Consider the following 13,546-nt stretch of genomic DNA (forward strand, 5'->3'; position numbering starts at 1 on the left):
TTAATTCTGGCTCATTCATATGAAGGGATACAATGGGGATGAATGAATTCTGGCTCATTCATACGAAGGGATACAATATAGCTACAAAAAGGCCTGAAGAAGTTCTTTATGCATTGACATGGAATGACCAGTGAGATTTAGTATTAAAAGAGAAAAGCAAGCTGTATAGTGTGCACAGCATAAAAAGGATGAGAGGATGTACACACACACACAGAGATGTACAGTGTACACAGATGTACAGATGTATACAGATTACACATACACATATGTACACAGATGTACAAAGACATACACGCACAGATGTACACGCACAGACAGATGTACAGGCACAGCTGAAGGATGCACAGGCTTTCTCTGGAAGTCACAAGGAACAGTGACATCGTCCAGGGAGGAGAACTAAGGAATAAGAAGACAGTGGCATGGCAGAAAGGAGACTTCCTTTGATTCATGTAATTATGTAAGAAAATAAATGTAACTCCCAAAAGAAACATTTTTAATTTTATTTCATAGGTGGTAGATGACATAACATGATATATAGTAATGAAACTCTGTTTTATGAAGCAGGAAATGGAGAGTGCAGTCCTGCCTCGCCACTAAGTAGCAGCATGATTTTGGAGAAGTGCCCCACCCAGCGGAGGCCTCAACACCTTCTCATTTATAACTGAACAGCATTCAATTGAATCAGTTTCCTTGGTGGCTTCTGGCGCTGAAATCCTTTGATTTTTCTAGCTAGCAATCTGTAAGGCCTGGAGTTCTTGTGAGGCTGTAGTTTAATGTAAACGTGTATTTGAATTCGCACATACGCGCACACACACGCGCCTTCCGGGAATGTAACAGAGCAGAGATTTTTTAATCTAGGAAAAGAGGAATGTCAAATCCATGGCCGACAACATTCTGAGAATTCGAACCAGAAAAACAAAACACAAAAAGTCTCTTAGCAAAAATTCCGGCCATACCAGAAAAACTGCACTGCGTCTTATCAGAAACACACCCTTGGGGCTGATGGGGACAGTCCACAGAAACGCAGTCCTGAAAACACACGTCACTCCCACTCCCTGGGAGCCCTGAAGAACAGAAAGCTCGAGTGTGCCGAGCAAAAGTATTTAAAGCATTTACATTGGTTTTCATTAATCCAAGCGGCAGAGTTTTTCTTTTTTTTTTCCTCTTAACAAGACTTTAAACGTTTACCGGCAAGCAGGGAATAGGAAGATAATTCATAATCATTTAATTCTCAGTCCCCTGGGCATTTGACAGTAAATTTCACAAATAGCACATCATTAAAATATTTCTCTAAGTTACTGGCTGAGATTTCTCGCTATTTCTCCTTAAACAACTGCCATGCTCGCAGGCGGCTTTCTTACAGTCATCACGATGCCTGCACGGCACCGGGTGAAGTTAGTTTCATCTCAGAACCACCAAATTTTCTCAGGAGGGTTTCCAAAAAGCTTGCTTTTTTTTAACCACTTGCACGATCTTTGCTCTATTCATGTGCCGCCAAAAAATATTTACTTAATATTTCTAGTATTTAAATTCACTCACTTATTTTTTTTAAATTATTTTAAAAGGAAACTTTATACCACTACTGCAGATGGAAAATCAATGTCACCTCCATAAATAGAAGGTAGGGTAAAAATACAATAAAAATAAAACTTACTAAATTCAAGCAAGACACAGTGGCTGGGCAAAGACTCTGAGACTTAGGTTTTATACACCCCCACCCCCACCAATGCTCCTGTGGCATAACTCACACACACAGATGTCAGTGTTTTGAGTATAGGGTTTGATGAGTTTTGCCAAATGTCATACATTCTTGCTACCACCAACATAATCAAAATATGGAACATTTCCAGGACCCCAGAAAGTCAAGACCTAGAAACAGGGAGAGGGAGGAGTCAGTGTTAGAAAGAAAAGTGTCAACGATATAGCAGTACCTCAATGAAGCATTACTCCTTTTGTTTGTTTGTTTTGTTTTTTGTTTTCTGAGACAGAGTCTCACTCTGTTGCCAGGCTGGAGTACAGTGGTGTGATCTCGACTCACTGCAACCTCCACCTCCTGGGTTCAAGCGATTCTCCTGCTTCAGCCTCCTGCGTAGCTGGGATTACAGGTGCCCACTACCACGCCTGGCTAATTTTTTTTGTATTTTCAGTAAAGATGGGGTTTCACCATGTTAACCAGGCTGGTCTCGAACTCCTGACCTCAGGTGATCCACCTGCCTCGGCCTCCCAAAGTGCTGGGATTACAGTCTTAAGTCACCGTGCCTAGCCTGAAATTCCACTCCTTCTGACTAGTTCGAAGAGAAAATAGCACTGAAAAATAGTTCTTAGCAAATACAACGTCCTCACTGGTGGACCCCCTAAAATCCATTTCACCTACCATGGGAGGTACCTGGCCTGCATACGAGGCATCAGTACCAAAGGGAGGAAGAAAATAGAAGCAGCGATGGGGGATTTAGAGGTTGCTGCTCGAGGGCCTCTGTGCCTCCATGTCATGCACATACTGTTCCCCTTACCCGGAACCCCCTTCCATACCTCTCGACCTTACGTCTCCTAACAAGCCACTACTTATCCATCATGATTTGACCTGAACCACCCCCTCCTGGAGGCCCTCCCTGTTTCCCCAGGCTGGAGCAGGCAGCTCTTCTACACTCCCAGGTCCCACAGAGTCCTACACTGAAGTCTGTCTATGGATTCACTCATCTGTCTACCCTCTAGACTCTGACTTCTTAGAGGCAGATAGGAGTCTTACATCAATAATTATTATGAAGATAATTATAATGCAGGAAAAGCAGCTAAAATGTATTGAGAACTTACATGCAAGGCACTGTTGTAAGCACATCACATGTAGTAAATTACTCGGCCCTCACAGCCACCTACCCACTGGATGCCAATAGTAGCTGCCCTGCCCCTCTCCCCGTTGTGGCAACCAAAAATGTCTCCAGGCATCGCCAAACATTTCCTGCCAGGCAGACTCGCCCCCAGCTGAGGACCATGGCTCCTGGCTTTACAGCCCCAGCATGGCACATGAGGCCTTCGCACAGCAGAGGCCCAAAGACTGCTGGAAGCATCAACTCATGACTCACGCCCTCAACCTGAACTGATTCAGAAATGAGACATGTGCTCACTCTCGGCCCTGGCAGGTAACGCTCATCTCTGTGGCAGGCATCTGAAAGTTCTCATTCTTATCACCCCTCCTTTCATCAAGTTCCTGGGTGCTTACCCAATAGGTAGGCCCTGTGAATATGTGGAGAAATCTCTGACCACTCCCGAAAACTGCAGGACAAGATTGCTGGGGAGGCCAGTTCAGCCCTCCTCTTTGCCCCACCAAGCAAGAGCTCTAAACTGAGACCCAGGTCTCAGAACGGAGGGTAGCACAGGGTTAGGGGACTCCAGATCCTCTCCCACCCCTGGCTGTGAGACTTGGGGAAACTCCACGTCCTCATGTGTGACACGGGGTGATGACGCTGGTGATACAAGCCTGTCGGTTTCCCTAACTTCTGCAAAGCCCAAGACAGACAGAATCAACACTCAGTAAATGGGGCCTACTGGATTATTATTGAAAGAACAATCTTTCCAGGGACAGTTCTGCTCTTTCCCTGCTATAGTTACTCTATTTTACAACAACTTGAACGCACTAGTCCCCAACCCCTTCAAAAGCATTATGAAAAAAAGGAAGACATTTTTATAAAAATAAAATGGGTTGGTCAGCACTTTAGGAATTCTCTTTTCACCTCAGATTCTGCTGATCTTCAGAAAATGTGTGGAGGAGGTAAAATGTGCTTCCAACACCCTCTCCATTCCGCACTTTGTACTTTTCCTCCCAGGCTACCTGGGAGTGGATCCACTAAATCTTACTAAAGTGCTAGTGAGTCAGTGAGCTGCTTGTCATAACCAAAATACTAATAGCTAACACATCTATACCACTTACTTTATATCGAGAACCACTATATGCGTCTAGTATATGTTCATATTTGTCTCACAAGAACCCTATAAAGCAGGTGATATTTTTCTCCATTTTATATAGGGGGAAAATGAGGCTCAAAGAGGGTGAGTAATTTGCCCAAGGTCACACAGCTTCTAAGTATCAGAGCCAAGATTCATTCTCAGGCAACCTGGCTCCTCCACCCCCTTAACCACTACTTTATCCTGCATCTCAGGAAAGAGGTGATTTCCTGGATGGCGACACCCTGACCCTGACACAGGGAAGCAAGGATCCCCCTGGAAAAGAAATTATTCTGGGGGCCTCATCATTTCACTCGGGAGGTAGGCTGCCCCTGACAACTGAAGATACAGATTCCTTTCTCTGGGAATGTTCACAGTCTCTCCTTTTGCCCCAGAATTGAGTCAAAGATTATTTTAAAAATCACACTCAGGCCACATAGTGGTCCCCGCCAGCGCCTCTCCCCCTGGAAGCTCTGGAGGCCTGTTGCTCACCCTCACAGACGGACACACAGCCAAGTCTGAGGTGGCCACTCGCTCAGCGCCAACCCGTCAGCCAACAGATCACTTTTGAAAAAAGGAACAGCAAGAGAACATCTTCTCTGCCTAGAACTGCAGGCGGTGGAATTTTCGGGAAGCAGAATAGTATGACCAAAATAGAAACCCAGCTAGGGAACCTCTGAGAGGCAGCCGTCCTTGGGGGGGCACGGGGAGGGGCAGAGACCAATGGAGCTTTCAGGCTTGAGTGGCTGGGAAGAGAGGAGCAGGGCCTGGCCTGGGGGCTGGATGCCCCCTCGATGGGCAGCAGGGCAACAGGGCTCCACTGATCCCTGGCCAAGCTGATCCGACCCACGGCTTGATGAGCTCACCCCGATGCCAAGGTGGTGTGAGTCCCAGGGCCTGGGTTTGGGACATCACAGTCTGTTGCCAAGGCAGCACTTAGGATGCCACAGCTGACACCGCGGACCTGTAGCCGGAGGAAAGGGGCAGACAGAGAGACAAACCTCGCCTCCTGCCACTCACCCCGACAACTCGCATAACTTCCTGCCCATCAGGGCTGCAAGGAATCCCAAAACAGAGCAGGAAGGTGGATGGATTTTTCATCTGGCGGGTGTGCACAACCTATAGAAAGAACCCCTTTGAAAAGTAATGGATTGCCTCCAAATAACAAATCTGACACTCAGCAAACTTTCAGACAAGCCCCCCTAGACCACTGCTGCCCACTCCCCACCCGGTCACACACACACACCACCTAACAGTAAGTGGATTCTCAATGAATGAATCATGTGTATTAATGATGAGAGTCAGGTTGTCACACCCTTCATTCAGAGGTGACACATACAGACACAGGGCCTGAAAGTCAAGAAATTCCATCTGGATAAATCAGGTCCAGAAATGCCAAAAAGGAAAGGGAGGACATTTGCCATCCTGTCTCGTCCATGGAACCACTGGAAAAAGTCATCCTGAACGCCATGTCTTTGCTGACCTTGCCCCAGCTAAGACAGCTGTCTGCCTTCCCCAGATGGGGCCGAAAGACAAGCTCAGTGGTGCTTCCCAGGCAGGCTGCTGCAAGGCCAGGCGCCTGGGACACAGGACCGGGGTGATCCACAAGCAATGAGGCTTGCAGACTGGCTGCTGGCATGACTGCTTGCAAAAACACGCGCACCCACATGCTGACACGTATTGCTTTTGGAGAGGGGTGGAGAAATCTATGGAATCTGCAACCCACAGGCCGCAAGGTCACCTTTTAGATGGGGGCAGCAGGGCCCAGGCATGTGGCACACACAAAAACTCATCTCCATCGTCAAATCTGGATGCGAAGAACTGTCTCTTGCTGGTTTCAAGCCATTTCCTGGGGCCCTCCTGCCTTGGAGAATTCCAGAGATATTCCTATTTTTAGTCATTCAAATAGCTTATGTCCACTGTGCCGCAAGCTTTCACGTGTACGCTCCCCTGTTCTCTCTGCAGTTTACATCAACTGCTGGAGATAGCTACTCTGAATACCTCTGTGTTACAGATGGGGAAACTGAGGCTTGGGGTGCAGGGAAATTCCCAAGACCACAAGAAGAGTCAGGGCAAAGCTTGGATTAAATTTCAGGGCTGGGGGTGTACGGGGGTATGTGGTGAGGGGCAGTGCATTGGGGGAAGGGCTGTACATGTGTAGCATGATGTGTGTGTATATCAGATCTGCAGATTTCATCAGTTTTGTTGTTTGTTTTTGAGAGGGAGTCTCACTCTTGTTGCACAGTCTAGAGTGCAGTGGTGCAATCTCGGCTCACTGCAACCTCTACCTCCTGGGTTCAAGCGATTCTCCTGCCTCAGCCTCCTTAGTAGCTGGAATTACAGGTACCTGCCACCACACCCAGCTAATGTTTGTATTTTCAGTAGAGACAGGATTTCACCATGTTGGCCAGACTGGTCTCAAACTCCTGACCTTAGGTGATCCACCCACCTCAGCCTCCCAGTGGTGGGATTAGAGGTGTGAGACACCATGCCCAGCCTTCATCAGTTTTTAAAATATGCATCACTTATATGCAGTAAAATGCACAAATATTTCACATACATCTTGTGCCTTTGCAGATATATTTGCATATATATATATGCACAAGATACAGAACATTTCAAGTACCCCAGAGGGTTCTCTGTGGCCCCTCTGAAGCCAGACACCCTCACCCAGGAAGAACCACTCCCTGGCTTTTCTTACCATATGCTGGGTTTGACTGTTCTCGAACGTCCTTTAAATAAAATCTGGATGTATGTGTCTCACTTATTTTGCTCAACAGAATGTCTGAGCTTCACCCATATTGTGTGCAGTAGTCCTTTCTTTTTCATTGCTGTGTACTATTTCGTTGTACAAATCAACCACAATTTATCCAATCACCTTGCTGAACTCCCTCCGTTTTTAAAACATTTGAGATTAAACTCGTGATTTAGCAAGGTCTGTGTCTAACAGAAGAGAGTACAGTGCATGACAGAGAACAGACCTCAGAGTGGCTTCCTCACCAAAAGGAGAAGGAAAGATCTGGTCAGAAGAGTTCCCCAGAAATAGACTTTAGATAATCCTCCTGCAATAGGACTCGCCACGGCTAAACCCACCCACTCTGTCAAAGGCCTGCAGAAGATGACATGAGCAAGGGAACATCTCTTCTTTCCATCCTCTGCCCAACTTAGCAAAGAGTCCCCCTCTCCGACCAGCCACCTCTGAGAGTTTGGTCTCGTATTGATCCTCACATCCCCTCGCACAGCCTGAAAGGCTGATTTCCATTTTTCCTTCAGGCAACTTAAAATCCAAGTGGAAACTTCCCTTTGAAGACAGTGGGGCCTGTGTAACCCTTGGCCGGGGGCAGAGATTTAAAATTAATGCCTTCTTGACTGACAGCTTCTTTATTTATACTTTTCCCCAGGAGCTTTCATTTCAGTGCCATGTTCCCGGGGGTGGGCACACTTCATCAGTGGCCCCTGCCAACCCCCTGGTTATTAAGACATTCCTCCCTACTCCATGGCAACAGAGGTGATGTCACCCTTTGCGGATTTCAGAGCTGCAGCCCACCTTCTTAGGATTCTACAGGTAAACAGCCCCTTTCCATAGCCTTTAAAATAACTTTAGCAGGCATTTTAGACTTGGGTTTGTTTTTCTCCCTCATTTAACACTCTCACTTTTGCAGGCACACCCACGCAGGTCTGTTTTGATAAGGACCTTCATAAATCCTGAGCTTTGCAGGCCACTTTCTTCCCTTCAGGCCCAGCTGAAGAAACGCTCTTTTTCCAAAACCTCAGATTACAAGGTCAAGAGGGTCCCAAATACCAACTCAGGAAAAGCAATCTCCCCACTCTGCATGTGGCTTACAGTCTGCCTTTGGTATATTTCTTCCACAGAGGGAAAAAGCATTAAAGATTCCAGTGCAGGGCTTTAGATCCAAATGCCCAAGAGGCAGGCAGGACCATCCACCAAGATGGAGAAAGAAACAGAAAAATAGCAGAGCTCCCCATCAGTTCTCATTTCTACCTTAGCCAGGAGTTTTCCAGTGAGTATAATCCCATTAGGACAGTAGCAAGATACAATTTATAATTCTATAAATATCAGCTATAAGAGGTGAACGTGCACACATCCCATCGTACATGAGACACATCAGACAAAGTTAGAGACAGCAGCTGCATACGGCGTCCTGCTGCCCTCCAGGGCCACATTCTGGCTATGAGATACAGTACTGATGGCAGGCACCTAGGACTCTAAGTGCCCAAGTTCAAGGCCTGTCCTGCCATTTACCAATGCAGACTCTCAGCAAAGTTACTTTAACCCCAAGAGCCTGATCTCGGCTGGTCTGGGATGCAGTCTGAGAACTTCTAATGTAGCCAGAACTGAGAGCCCCTTGCCACCCATTCTACATTTTTCAAAAGTATTTAACCTGCCACCTGATATGGCTGGAGAGCCATGAGAACCAACCTGAATAACACTGCTTTAAAGTTTCAAGAGCCTCCACTCCTGATCAAAATCTATGCCACCAAAAGAACACAGGAGCTTGAATTTAGAAGCCAAGGTACCATGTGTTTCACAGGGAAGAATGAGTGAGGCAACTTCAGCCTCATTTCCTCTGCCTCCCTGCAAGGCCGATGCTCAATTCTAGCCCTCATTTCACCTTTCCAGCTGCACCTGGAGACGTTATTTGTCCAAAGCAGGCTTATTAAGGTCTGTCCTTAACTCAACAGAGAAGGCAATGTCTCTGAATGTCACATGCGTTTAGTGAACCTGCTTGCTTAGTGTAGAACACTATTTTTAGCAAGCACCAAACACATACACACACACACACACACACACACACACACACACACACAGATACTGTATCACAGCACCTCATATGTCCCTATTTGTTTACCAGACTATGACCCATATTGGCCTGGGGGCCAGGAACCATATCTAATTTGTGTGTATGCTCCTACAGGGTCTGGCACAAAACCAGCTTTCAGTGTGTTTGCTGAAAGAATGGGGTTTTAATTGAGCCCTGTGAATGGATCGAGAGCAGCTGTTCCTACACTGCAGTGCCAGTGAAATTAGGAAATGGGACACATAAGAGTCTGTGAGTGCTGAGAAATGACATCAAAAGCACGTGGGGGGATATGAAGTGGAGAGGGGAGGTGGCAAGGTGTGGGTGGGGGGTGCAGGGGGTATGTGATGAGGGGGCAGTGCCCAGGGGAAAGGGCTGCCCATGTGGAGCATGCACATGCATGGTGGGTGTGTATACAGAATCTGCGGATTTCATCAGCTTTTTAAAGGGTTGTGACCTCAAAAGTTTAAGGATCACAGGAATAGACTCTATAAAACAACAAGCAGTGATCAGAAGGAACCTATTTTCCTTTCCGAAAGGCCAAGGTTGGCATTAAATGCTTTAGCTTACCAGGGATTGAAGGAGGGCTGCACCAGACTGTTGAGGCAAAGCAGATGTGAGCACTCCCCACATATCTGTCCCCACAGTAACTGGAGATCTGGCATCTCTGGAGGTGACTAGGAATCCCCAGTACCCACCTGTCTCTCTCAGCATATTACAAGTTGGGGGAAGTAAGAATCCATTGCATTCACAAGCATGCATAAGGGAATTCAGCTTCTGAACTGTCTGCTGACAGCCAGCACATCTTCCCCCTCCAGGGTGGGATCAGTGGCCCCATCAGGACTCCCACATCCCTGCCCCCAGGTCTTTCTGTCACTGTGTACTTGGTTGTCTCCTCCACTTGAAAGAAAATCAAGAGTCTTCTTTGCACATCTCTAGTGAATACATTTGAAACCTAGACAGATAAAATGGATAATTTCCCAGAAAGATACAGTTTACAAAAATTGACTCAGTAGAAATAGAAAGTGTAAAGAGACCAATTCCCACAGTATAGAGAAAGCCATCAAGAAACAACTCCACAAAGAAGCGCCAGGTCCAGGCGGCTTCACAGAGGAATTCAACCACAGCTTTAGAGACCAGGGAGTCCCAGGGAGACAGAAAGTGTTCCTGAGCATAGACAAGGAAAGAAACCTGAACCTGATAGCACACAAATTAGGACAATATGAGTATCACTCATGAATACTGAAAAATTCTTAAATATTATCTGATGCCACCACCACCTGAAGAAAATAATACAAGTGGAGTCCATACCAGGGATGTTTTCACATAAAGAAATCTAATAATGTATGCCAACATATTAATAGGTCTAAGAAGAATAAGATATTTTTCCATAGATTCTTTAAAAAGCCTTTGATATAATTCAACTCGCATTTGTAATAAAAACTCTCAGGGAGAAAAGGAAGAACTAACTAATACTTCCTTTACATAATTCATACACCTCAATTCTAAAGCCAACACTGGAGGTCCTCCTCCAAGGCAAGGATGCCCACGGGCTTCACTATCCATGTAACACTCTACTGGAGGTATTAGTTAATACGATTAGATAAGAGAAAACAACAGAGGCACAATCAGAGGCGCTAGCTCAGAGAGGGCAGGATCTGGGTCTCATTCCTCATTGTGACCCTAGGATCTAACACAGTGGGTGCTCAGTAGCTGAATGAGTAAATAAACAATGGTTCATATTAATTGAACGCCTCCATTAACAAAAGCAAAGGTTTACTACAACACTAGTAACAGATCACATGCTGTGTTGATTTAAATGGATTAACCTATGCAAGGCAGACAACAGTCCTGTGAGGCAAGTGGTATTATTTCAGCCATTTTACAGATAAGCTGACAGAGGTCCAGAGAAGCTAGATGACTTGCTCAAGATCACCTTGTAGTAAACAAGGTTTTCAATTCCAGCCCTGCCATGGTCCCAGATGCCTTGCTAACTGGTTCGTATGTGTCTCTCACCAAATGAGAGAGAGAATGAGGAACCTCACACAGTTCAGAACACATGATATGGAGCAAGGCTGCCCATTTTGGGAAAATTACTTTACCTCTCTGTGCCTTAGCATCCTCCTCTGTAAAACACGGGTGATAATAGTGCCTGCCTGCTAGGGTTGGAGAGGAATCACATGGGCTAATGAACATCTGCTACACGCTAAACTCCATAAAACGAGCATCCGACTTCCCCAAAATTCCCTAATATACCTTCACCAATTCTAACAACAATGTCTGTCCCATTAGCAGTACCTTTCCCTCCTTGGTTTTTGCCAAGCTCATGCCCAGAGTTAAGGGTAGAACTTTACATGCATCACCAATATGTTGCCATCTGGGATAAAACCTAATAACAGGATAAAGGCTAGCGTTCACCCCTGAGGAGTTCTCATACAGAAGCAAAGAGAGGTGACTGCTATTAACATCTGGGTGACCCAGAGCCAGAGACACATCTGGGAGTTCACAGTAGCCTCTCAAAACTCACCATGTCCCTTCTCTTTTTTTTGTCTGGTTTGTTGGTTTGAGACAGGGTTTCCCTCTGTCCCATGGGCTGGAGTGTAGTGGCACGATCATGGCTCAGGGCAGCCTCGAACTCCTGTTTAAGAGATTCTCCCACCTAAGCCTCCTGAGTAGCTGGGAAGCTGGGTCTACAGGCATGCACAACTAGGCTAGGCTAATTGTTTTAGTTTTTATTTTTATTAGAGATGAGGTCTTGCTCTGTTGCCCAGGCTGGTCTTAAAGTCCTGGACTGAAGCGATCTTCCCACCTTGACCTCCCAAAGCGTTGGGATTGCAGGCATGAGCCGCTGCTCCTGGCCACGACATCCCTTCTCTTCCTGGGTGCTAACTCTTCTGTGCTGCCTACTTCTCAGCAAAGAGTAAGTGCTTTCCGGATTCCAGAGTATTACTCCGTACTCCTTAAGTGTGGGCTTCATGTAGTAAAGTCTTCCAAAGAGTTTGAAGAAACTGACAAAAGCTACCTCTGCCGGGTAATCAAGGTTAACATCAATGATAAATGATATGGATAGTACACATTTTTTTGTTTTTTGTTTTTTGTTTTTTTGAGACAGAGTCTCACTCTTGTAACCCAGGTAGCCCAGGCTGGAGTGTAGTGGTGCCACCCACCTCACTGCAACCTCCGCCTCCCGGGTTCAAGCAATTCTCCTGCATCAGCCTCCTGAGTAGCTGGAATTACAGGTGCCTTCCACCATGCCTGGCTAATTTGTGTATTTTTAGTAGAGTTGGGGTTTCACCATGTTGGCCAGGCTGGTCTTGAACTCATGACCTCAGGTGATCCGCCCACCTCAGCCTCCCAAAGTGTTGGGATTACAGGCTTGAGCCACCACGTCTGGCTGGATAGTACATACTCTTGATATGATGTGATGAGAAGGGGCCTTTCTCTTTGTGGGCTTCCTCCTGAAACCCTAGAGCCCTAGTCTAATGAAGGGACAGTCTACAGTACAACCAACAATCCTCAAAAACAGTGAAGGTCACAAAAAACATTCCCAATCTGAATGAGGCATAAAACTCAATAATGTGTCAATATTGGTTCGTTGATTACAATAAATGCACCATACTAATGTAAAACATTAATAACATGGGGAAACAGGGTAGGGGGTATATGGGAACTCTCTGTGCTATCTTTGCAACTTTTCTGTAAATCTGAAACTGTTCCAAAAAATAAAGTTTTTTTTAAAAAAAAAAAAAACAGATTCCAGGGCTTTCACTGTGGTCATTTAGATACCCATCTGGTGGCCACCAAGCACCACTTGCCAAGAAAAACTATAAAAAGTACCTCCCTTCAGATTTGGCTTGGAAACTATTTCCCCGGAAATCCCCCCACCCCACCCGACAAGAAAAATAAAAGCTGATTATGAATCTGGGAGGGGTGTATTTGTTCCCTGAAAAACATGACTTTAATCTTAATGAACAGAAAGACCACGGATGTTAGTGCGGATCATTTGCAGATTCTTAATTGTATCTTTTCAAAGCAAAAGATGTCCTCCAGATTGCAGCTCTAGAAGACTGCTCTCTTCTGCTAATTATTTCCATCTCCAGCCAAAACACAAAATTATTGCTAATGACCATCTCTCGGTATCCAAGTGAAGACAGGATACCCAAAGCTAAAGCAAATCCCTCACCTAAGGTGGCCAGAGAGGACACCGAGGGAAGCTAAAACTTCATTATCTGTCTAACACAGTGCCTGTGGGAAACATCAGGCCACCAAGCCTCCTCGATAGGCTTCCCATACGAGCCAGTGAGCACAAGCCCTTCCTACGCACCAGATGTAGGCAAGTCCAGAGTGCGTCTGGAAGCTACCAACAGGCCTGCCCCTGAGCCTTCAACAAGCATTGGCTGGGCTGGGCTGGGCTGTCAAAATCAGGAAGCCTGGTTGGGTTTTTTGTTTTTTCCAAGACAACCTGCTAACCAGAAATACACAGTGAGGTTGGGTGTGTGGCCTCTTCCCCCTCCTCCTCCTCCTCCCTCTAACGAATGCTCCTGTTAAACACGTGAAGTGACAGATGAGCATTGGGCCCAGCCTGGGGAAGTCCCCAGCCCCCAGCGTCTGAGGGCACTTGGAGGCACAGAGTGACAAAGTTCAGGCAGAAAGAGCCTGTGTCCTTCTGAATCCACGCCGCAGCTGCCCCCCACCCCACCCCATAGTAGAAGTTCACTTAATATAGCTCAGACCAGTCCTCTCGTAGGTGATAAGTAATGGGTTCAGCAGCAGCAGCAGAACCCAGG

At 46.3% G+C, this 13,546-nt stretch overlaps 1 protein-coding gene across 8 annotated transcripts in view; it reads right to left on the reverse strand.

Moving 5' to 3' along the window:
* The window catches only part of NFATC2 (nuclear factor of activated T cells 2), a 180,236-nt gene that overhangs the window by 145,519 nt on the left and 21,171 nt on the right, over nucleotides 1–13,546 (reverse strand). The window lies entirely within an intron of this gene.

This window comes from Trachypithecus francoisi, unplaced genomic scaffold, assembly GCF_009764315.1.
Source record: "Trachypithecus francoisi isolate TF-2019V2 unplaced genomic scaffold, Tfra_2.0 Lachesis_group21, whole genome shotgun sequence".
Taxonomy (NCBI): domain Eukaryota; kingdom Metazoa; phylum Chordata; class Mammalia; order Primates; family Cercopithecidae; genus Trachypithecus; species Trachypithecus francoisi.